This window comes from Mauremys mutica, chromosome 13 (genome assembly GCF_020497125.1).
Source record: "Mauremys mutica isolate MM-2020 ecotype Southern chromosome 13, ASM2049712v1, whole genome shotgun sequence".
Taxonomy (NCBI): Eukaryota; Metazoa; Chordata; order Testudines; family Geoemydidae; genus Mauremys; species Mauremys mutica.
This window is the reverse complement of record NC_059084.1, coordinates 20,231,443-20,239,619: the sequence shown is the minus strand read 5'-3', so window position 1 is coordinate 20,239,619 and position 8,177 is coordinate 20,231,443. Positions and strand designations below refer to the sequence as shown.

At 44.2% G+C, this 8,177-nt stretch overlaps 1 long non-coding RNA gene across 1 annotated transcript; it reads left to right on the top strand.

Moving 5' to 3' along the window:
• Positions 1–794: 794 nt before the first annotated feature.
• On the top strand, positions 795–7,278 carry LOC123347177. The gene is made up of 3 exons (XR_006573067.1): positions 795–909; positions 2,094–2,143; positions 7,194–7,278. It is a non-coding gene; the product is annotated as an uncharacterized LOC123347177 (long non-coding RNA).
• Positions 7,279–8,177: the final 899 nt, after the last annotated feature.

Here is an 8,177-nt window from a genome sequence, read left to right as displayed (position 1 = left end):
GAAATTGCTTATGAATATTATTCAGCAGCCTATTAGGTCCCAGAGTTTCCTCTGATTGAAAGCTATTTTCTTCAATCTAATATTATGTTAGCAGATAGTTCAGGCATATACTTTTGCTCAGCACTTCAATAAGATTTTTAAGAGTCCTTTGCCTAAAATATCTCATAGATCATAGGCAAGCATAAAGAGTTGTGTAATATTCCTACAGAGACTGATTTTCAACAAAGCTTAAAGCATGGAGGTACTGGGACGGCATACACAGACTAGATAATTGTGTTTGCAAATACCCAGCTTTGGCCATTTGTATGTGCAGTTACCATTTTTTTGCAATCACAATCACCCAAATGGCCTGTGAAAAGGGTAAGTGCACATACAGGGCCAGTGTTTCTCAACCTTTTCAGGCTGATGACCCTTTATTCAAAATAAAAAATTGCCATCCTTTTACATTTGCTATAAGAGTAAAACATTATCAGTGATGACAATGCTAAGCTGAGAGGGGGTGGGGGGGGGTTGAGAGGCTGGCGGAGAATACTTGACCTCAAAGGGTAAGAGTAACAGGGTGTGTGGGAGTGAGATTTTCTTTGCTTTGGATTGTAATAAAAATGTCAACACCTCAAGACCTCCCTGGCTGACTTCTGTGCCCCCTCTTGTCAGGCCAAATCTGCTCTCACTTGCATCTGTACAATATCATTGCCTGTCCATCTTTACTGAATGTGCATTTTTACCAAACCAACCATCCATGCCCTCTCTGTTCAATAGAAGTAGTGTTTTGTTTATGCCTCCTGTTTTATAGGCTAGCTCAGGAACTGAGTCTGATGCTGTAACCAGAATGCCTACCCTTTGTGGTTGACTCCCTCCATACCCCTACTGACCTGTCCCACTCCAGCCTCCTCACAGCACTGCGTACCGGTAGGAATAACAACCCCTCTCATTTCTGACCTTGTATTCAGCCCACAACTCCTGATTCTGCTTCCTTATGGCCAGTCAATTTTTTTTCTCTCCCTAATTAACAGGATGCCAGATGATTGATCAATAGCTAGATTAAACAGATTGAGCGATCTATCAGAATTGTATGGCAAATTATTGATAGAGTGAGAAAATTGTCAATTAAAAGCACCTTTTGTTGCCTAGACTTGCACAAAATTGCACGGGAAGATAGTGGATCAAATTCTGTTTTCCTTTACGCTGGTGTAAATTTGGAACATCCCCACTTAAATTAACAGTGTTCCTCTGGAACTGGAACAGAATTGGGTCCATTCACCTAAAGCACACCAGAAAAACCTCCTATTTATTCTCGCAGCCTAAAGCCATGTCCCTTTCAGCCTGCCAGCTCAGAGTTCCAGCAAGGTCTGCCTGGGAAGTCCCAGATCATGTTCTTGCATACTTGCTTGACTTGTCAGCTTATGTTAAACAGTGTCTTTTCCTGATTCCAAACCTACATGCACATTTAATAATGATATCACCTTCTAATCCCAGTCCATTGATTTTTCTTCCCAAATATATAATCTTCCTCCTTGTGTCTGGCTCCCAGTGGCCAAATTCCACCATCCTTTACATGGTTGTATCCCCAGTGTGACTCCATTGACTTTGATAGTTACTCCAGATTTACACCAGAATAACAGACAGGAGAATTTGGCCTATAATGTAGAGAATGGCTGAGTATAGTCTACGAAAAGAATCTAATTCTGTGCATATGCTCACAAAACTGAGCAGGAAAAAATGAAATCAAATTCTGGAAAACGATTCACAAGCAGGAGAATAATAAGAATAACTTTTAGAACTCAGGGTTTCTTCTTGCCAAGAGATAGGGGAACAGATGGAAATATTCCTGGTACCTTTTAAAACATCCATTACATCCCCAAATAACTCTAGCCCTGCACACCTCCAGATCGTACTTACCCCCATAAATTCTTTGATTGGGCAAGTTGGTTAAGATCTCTGCCTCAGTTTCTCTATCTGTAATTTGGGGATAATATTTCCTCATTTTTGCAAAGCTTGTGCCCCTTGGATGAAAGTTCCCATGTAAGTGTAGGTTAGTAATATCAATACGGAAAAATTCATTTTAATTGATTTTTTCTTTTCTGTCTGTTTAGAGATGAGCTCAAACTACAAACTTCAGAACCAGAACGAAACTCCTGTAAAGGTCAGTGGGTTTGGGTCGAGGGATTTGGGCTTCTCTCTGCTATTAGACCTGTGTGTACACAAACTAGTCACTCGCTGATACCCCTTTCAAGAGCACTGCCTTGGAGAATGGCAGAAATGCAGGGAAATGTCAATGTGCTGGGTAATGGTGCAGACAGAGGAACGCTTATTGTACACATGGGGGTTTCAGTGGTACGTGTTCCCAACCTGTTCTAAACATCTCCAAAGCACAGACCTCCGTCCCTTGAGTTAAAGGAGGAGCTCAATTAGCTTATAGCAGTAGTAGGCTCTCATCCTCCATGTGGACCAGTCATTAGACGGGGGACACAACACACTTAGTCAATGTGTGACACAAGCAAGTGCAGCTTCTCTTCAGTGAACTCCCACCCGCTTTTAGCAGTGGGGAATTTGGCACTGGGAGAGGAAGATATGGGAGACTGAGAAAGAGGAAAAGAGATTGGAAGAGAAAAGGAAAGAATAGAAGATAGGGATCAAGAAGCTGAATGAATGAGGGTGAGCGAGAGAGAATGGACCTTACAGAAGTAATTTCTGATGCTAGATACTAATGTTTTACATAATAGTTTACATGCCTGTAGTATTTTTTTTTATCCCAAAGGATCCTAAAGCACTTTATAAATATAACATGCAAACTACTCCCAGGGACTGATGCACCCACTAGTCATACTTCTGGGGTGACTAGTAAGCATTACAGCTTACAATTTAGAAAGCTACTTAGTATCTGCAGCACCAGGAGATAATGCCAGGGTGAGCTATAGCAAATGAGAGTCATCTTAGTTTGATGGTAAATACCAATGAGCAGGATTTGTCAAAAAAAACCTTCAACATGTAGACTTTTTTCCAAAAAAACTTTTACAAAACAATTGTTACCATTTTTCAAGTGGCTGGAGCTTTTTGAACATTTAAAATTTCAGGAAAAATATTTGCAAAAAAGATCTGGATTTTTCCTGTGAATTTTTTTTTCTGCCAGTCCTCTCCAGAGCTCTCCTGCCCACCTAGTCCAGCCAACCCCTGAGAACACCCTCACACACGCCTCTTACAACAGCTGAGACCAATGACAGGATTGAAAAACCTCCTTTAATTTTTGTTACTTGCTTTAAAAAAAAATCTATAACTGTTTCAAGTCACCTCTGATGATCAGAAATTTGAACAAAGGGATAGAATAAGGTCAAAATATCTGTCAGGTCCTAGAGGACTGATAGAAGGAGGGTTGTGAGAGACAGCAGGTCCTATCCTCACTAAATGACTGTGGTAGAAAATGATTGACTGGCACAGGCTTTCTGCAGATGCAATACCCCTAGGTGAGTATTGTATATGTGTCTAGACTAGAGGGCATGTTGGAAACAAATGGTACCTCTTAGTCTTTCGGACATAATGTTGTAACTGCTTGGCCTAGACCTCCTTTGACAGATGTGAGAGAGATCTGGTTTATTTTTATGACTGTTATGTGTGCCTCTGTTCATCTGAGCTCACCCCATGTCAGAGAATGGCTTTGGATACCAGTATTTAACTGACAATACAGATGTCAGAGTGTCACATGGTTCCTGGCCCCTTTATGAAGAGACAGGCCAAGTCCCACCTGTGATGCAATTAGTTCATCTCCCCACATTGGGAAGAGTGAAGAAGGTCCTATTACCAGTGGTCATGTGACTCACTCGGGCTTCTACCATATTTAGTTCAGAGGGGCCTGAGTGGAAAGGAAGAGTGGGGCAGCAGATAGCTACAGAAACTGTAGAGAGCAAGAAGTTTCCTGTAGGAGATCCTGAGATAGCAGGGAAGAAAAGGACTCCAGTTAGGGAAGGCTTGGAGTGACCTGCCAAGGCAGAGAGGAGGCCATACTCTGGGCAAGAAGCCCTGGGAGTTTTGACTTGATAGACAGCAGGAAAACAGACCTTTAGGGTGGCCGGGCTGGGCTCACCTGGAGACTGGAGTAGGCTCTTTTTGGTTTATCTTGTTCTTGGATTCTCAGCAGGGAAAAAGCCCAGAGAGTCACCATTCTGATAAGAGTGAAAAGAACTGCGAGTTAAGCCCAGGAGGGGTAGAAGACCTTTTGTTTATGTGAACTAACTTGGGACTATTGTTGAAGATGGTATTTAGCTTGGACTTTGAGTATCCTGAAAGAGGACTGAACTCCTGAGAGTGCCCAGCCCAAGAGCTGAGCCACATGATTCCCTCTGAGAGACTGGTGAAGGGAAACTGATGCAGGGCCACCCTATGCCATGACGAGGTGCTCTGGAGGTGGCAGCACTCTTGCATGGGGCGTCTGAAATTTGTCTTTGACCAAGCTGCACATATCCCTTAGCTTGGGACAGGCGGGACGGACGGGACCTTCAGGGGGGAAATGCCAAAAACTTTGGAACTATTCAAAAGCACAGCCCTGATGAACAGAGGTGGAGGAGCAGAATGTGCAGAAAGCTGATAGAGCCCTGGTCCCGGCGTAGTGGTGCCTGGGATAGGTTGGGCTTAGAAGGAAATGGTAAGCTTTCGGTAAGGCTATAGGTGTAGTCCTTTTCGGTTTGAACCCAGTCCTCTGATTGCGCTGTCCCTTTGGATAAATAAATAACACTTGGTTTTGAAGAGGCTGCTCAGAGTCACTGTGTCACCTACTGGTCCGGAAAGAATCCATGCAGGTGACCAAACACAGTCGAGCCTGCAAAATAATCATGGCTGCCATAGCTTAAAAGTGGAGTGAGCTGTGGGATCCCATCCTAGGAGAAGTGAAGGTACAAGGCCAGTCACTTGAAAAGGTACCCACAGAAAGACTGAGAGATCAAAGGTACAACTAGTCCTGAACCGTAACAACCTGTCTACAACTCTAGGCACTGTAAAAACTGCTCCGAACCTGCAGCAGGAATATATCCTGCCATAGATTGACACCATACGTACAATGGCAACAACTAAAAACTGTGGCAAATTCACGCAGTCTGTGCAAATTGGCACCACATGCTGCAGAGCAACTACAGTGCAGTGTGTCATTCTGTGGCACCCCTGCAAAATCCTGTTTCAACCCCCATTTGAATCACACTGCAGAGACCCAACCTTTGGGGGGGAACCAGTCACTTGGCCAGAATTACTAACACCCAAGGGCCTTTGTGCTACGCCCACTAGTTAAGCCTCAAATCTCTCATGAGGTAGATGTGATTTAAATCTCTTATGCAGATAGGGAAACTGAGGCAGTGAGAGGTTAAATGATGTGCCCAGGGGCACACAGTGACTAGCTGGCAACAGAATCCAGAAGTCCCAACTCTTGTTTGTTTGTTTTATACTTTAAACACTAGAGCATTAGGATCCGTGTTTGGTGCTGGCCTGATTCTCGGGAAACTGAAGCTCTCTGTTTATCCACCGAACTGGTACTGCCTGGGCGTCAGCAGTTAACTTCGCTGATACTGCCCCATAATAGGGGTACCACCTCCAGGAGCAGGAATGGAGCTTGCTTCTCCATGGTCCATTCATTGCTTGGCCTCTCTGTGGAGACTGGCAACGAAGGGTCCAATTAGTAGCGATTGCAGTGGTGGTTTTCATATGCCGACAGTTCGTCAGCGTTTGTGACGCCTCAGTGCATCCGTACTGGAGGGCAATGTGTAGGCTGCCATGGGATGAGTTATCTTCCTGTTAATTCAATAATTAGAAAAGCGAGGCTGGACCTAGTTGCCCTTATGAATAGCTTATAGTACCTGTTTCTCTTCTCAGTCATGCCCATGAGAAGAGTCATCGCCCATAAGGAGTGAATGGCTTTGCGATTCTTGGCCCGGAATGGGATTAGGAGCATGGCAAACTGATGCACTCGTCTTCTGAGTGGAGTGGCCAGGGCATCCTACTAATGGAAACTCTCTCTCCCCTACGTGAAGGGACCACAAGAGCAACTCGGCTTGCAGGAGTGATTGTAGGCTCTATGAAGGCTGGGGGATTTGGCAGCCCACGCTTAGTCTGAGACCCTTCTGGCATCTGCAAGGATGGTGGTGAGAAGAGACAGCAATGAGCCGCTCGGCTGGAATGGGTGGTCAGGAAAGCAGCCTGTCTGTGCTCTGGAGAGGACTGGAGCTTAGCTTGGGCACAGGTTGAGTGCAGCGGGATGGGACAGCTGTGCTCACATCACACTTCTTGGGCTCTGACAGCCCCATGGGTAAATAAACAGCTCCAGCTTCCTGCCAGTACTTTAACCTTTACAGTCAGAATTTTGTATTCAAGGTAAGCAAACACACGGCATTCCTGCTCTTTAATGTCTGACTGCAGGGAAAACTTGGCACAGGAGTGAACAGCAGCTGGGACTGAGCCAAACACTGCTCCAGCCTATATCCGGAATAACTCTACTGAAGGCAATTCATTAATGCAACTTCATTGAAATGGCTGACATTACACTGGTGTAAGTGAGATCAGCACTTGGCCCACTGGGTTCAATGCATACAGCTCCCTTTATACACAGGACTTTGTATTACAGCTCCCTGTGATTCCTAGGGCCTTTACGCTGTGAGCCTGGTGTCCCTCTCGCGTACAGCCGTTTCAGATCCGTGTAACTCCATTGCCAATGTCTCTCTTGCCAGTGGAGTTACACTGCTTACTTCTATCAGACTAGCGTGAGCGAGGGGAGAATCTGGCCCTTCATGTTCCATAGCACTTCTCTGTGAAGCACAAACTCTCACTTGCCACCCTTGGAGCAAGGGTGCCGCACAAATACAGTTGTAATAACATTTACCAAGCCTTCGGAAAGCCAGGTCGTTCTGCAGCCCTCTGGTTTAGTCTGGCACCTCTATATTTTAAAATCCCTCAGTTCACTGGCCTTCCTATTTCTGTGGGTGAAACATGCTGATTTTCTGTCTCTTGTGGCAGACTCATGACCTAGGAGAAAGCCTCATTAATGAATATTTTGGGTGAAGCCATGCAGGTATTAATACACTCCAGACCCAGCAGGGATGAGGATCGTCCATGCGGCTGAGGGCATGCTCTTGGTCTTGCTTCATTGAGACTCCCTGATTTTAAGTTTAGCTTGATCAATTAAAGCCTGAGGTTTTGAGTTTCCTTTTTTCCTCACACAGATGGTGAAACCCGGATATTTCAGATAAATGCTAGGGGTGGTGCTCTATCAGCATCTCCATTTCTACAGTCTGAACGGAGGTTGGGAACTTTTACGTGGTGAGTTCTACCAAGACAGAAAGCAAAGATTAAAAATAATCTTTTTCCAGGGTAAGGCTGATTTCTGTTATGCCAGCATAAATCCAGAGTAATTCTACTGCCTTGAAAATAACTCTAGATTTATGTCAATGTAGCTATGTCCCTAGAGCTGTGTGAAAAACCGGAAACTACATGAAACTTACAAAGCTCAACTGGTTTTGGGTTTCATTATAAAATCAAATCTTAGACCAGGCTCATCAAAAGATTCTTTAAGGTTCATGAACCTTTCAGTCAAACCTTGGCCAAGATTCAAGCCAGTCGTGGGTTGATTTATAGTTTTGTGTTGAAATGATGTGAAATCCGTGGTTTTATTTGCTCTTAATGCTGAAACTTGATGGGTTTTAGCTGAGTTTGGCTTCAAGATTTTGATTTCATCTGAACATGAAACTCAAAACCAGATTCATGGGAGCCTATGCAAATGAAATATAAAGGAAAACCCATCTGCAGTGAGGATGCTGACTTTTTTTCCCATCAGGTCTATAGCTTATCAGCCCTCTGAGTACCAAAACAAACAGGCCCTGATAATATCCCTGCATGAGTGTTGGCCCATGTGTCCTATCATTCCACTCCAAGTTTGAAGAACCTGGGCAAAAAATCAGGTGCAATTCACTTGGACATAAGGGCACTTAAGGATCATTTGAATCAGCTAGTTGTTGTTTGAATCAGCTAAGTACTATTATTATTATTATGCTCTGATAATGCCCGCTAAACTCTAAAGAGGCAGAAGATGGTGGCATTCCTCTGATATTCCACTGGCACATTGGTACTTCAGAGATGACATTGTTCCTGCTAGATGCATTTTGCCTGTCATACTGGGTATCACAAGCAGTTGCAAAGTGATTGACAAT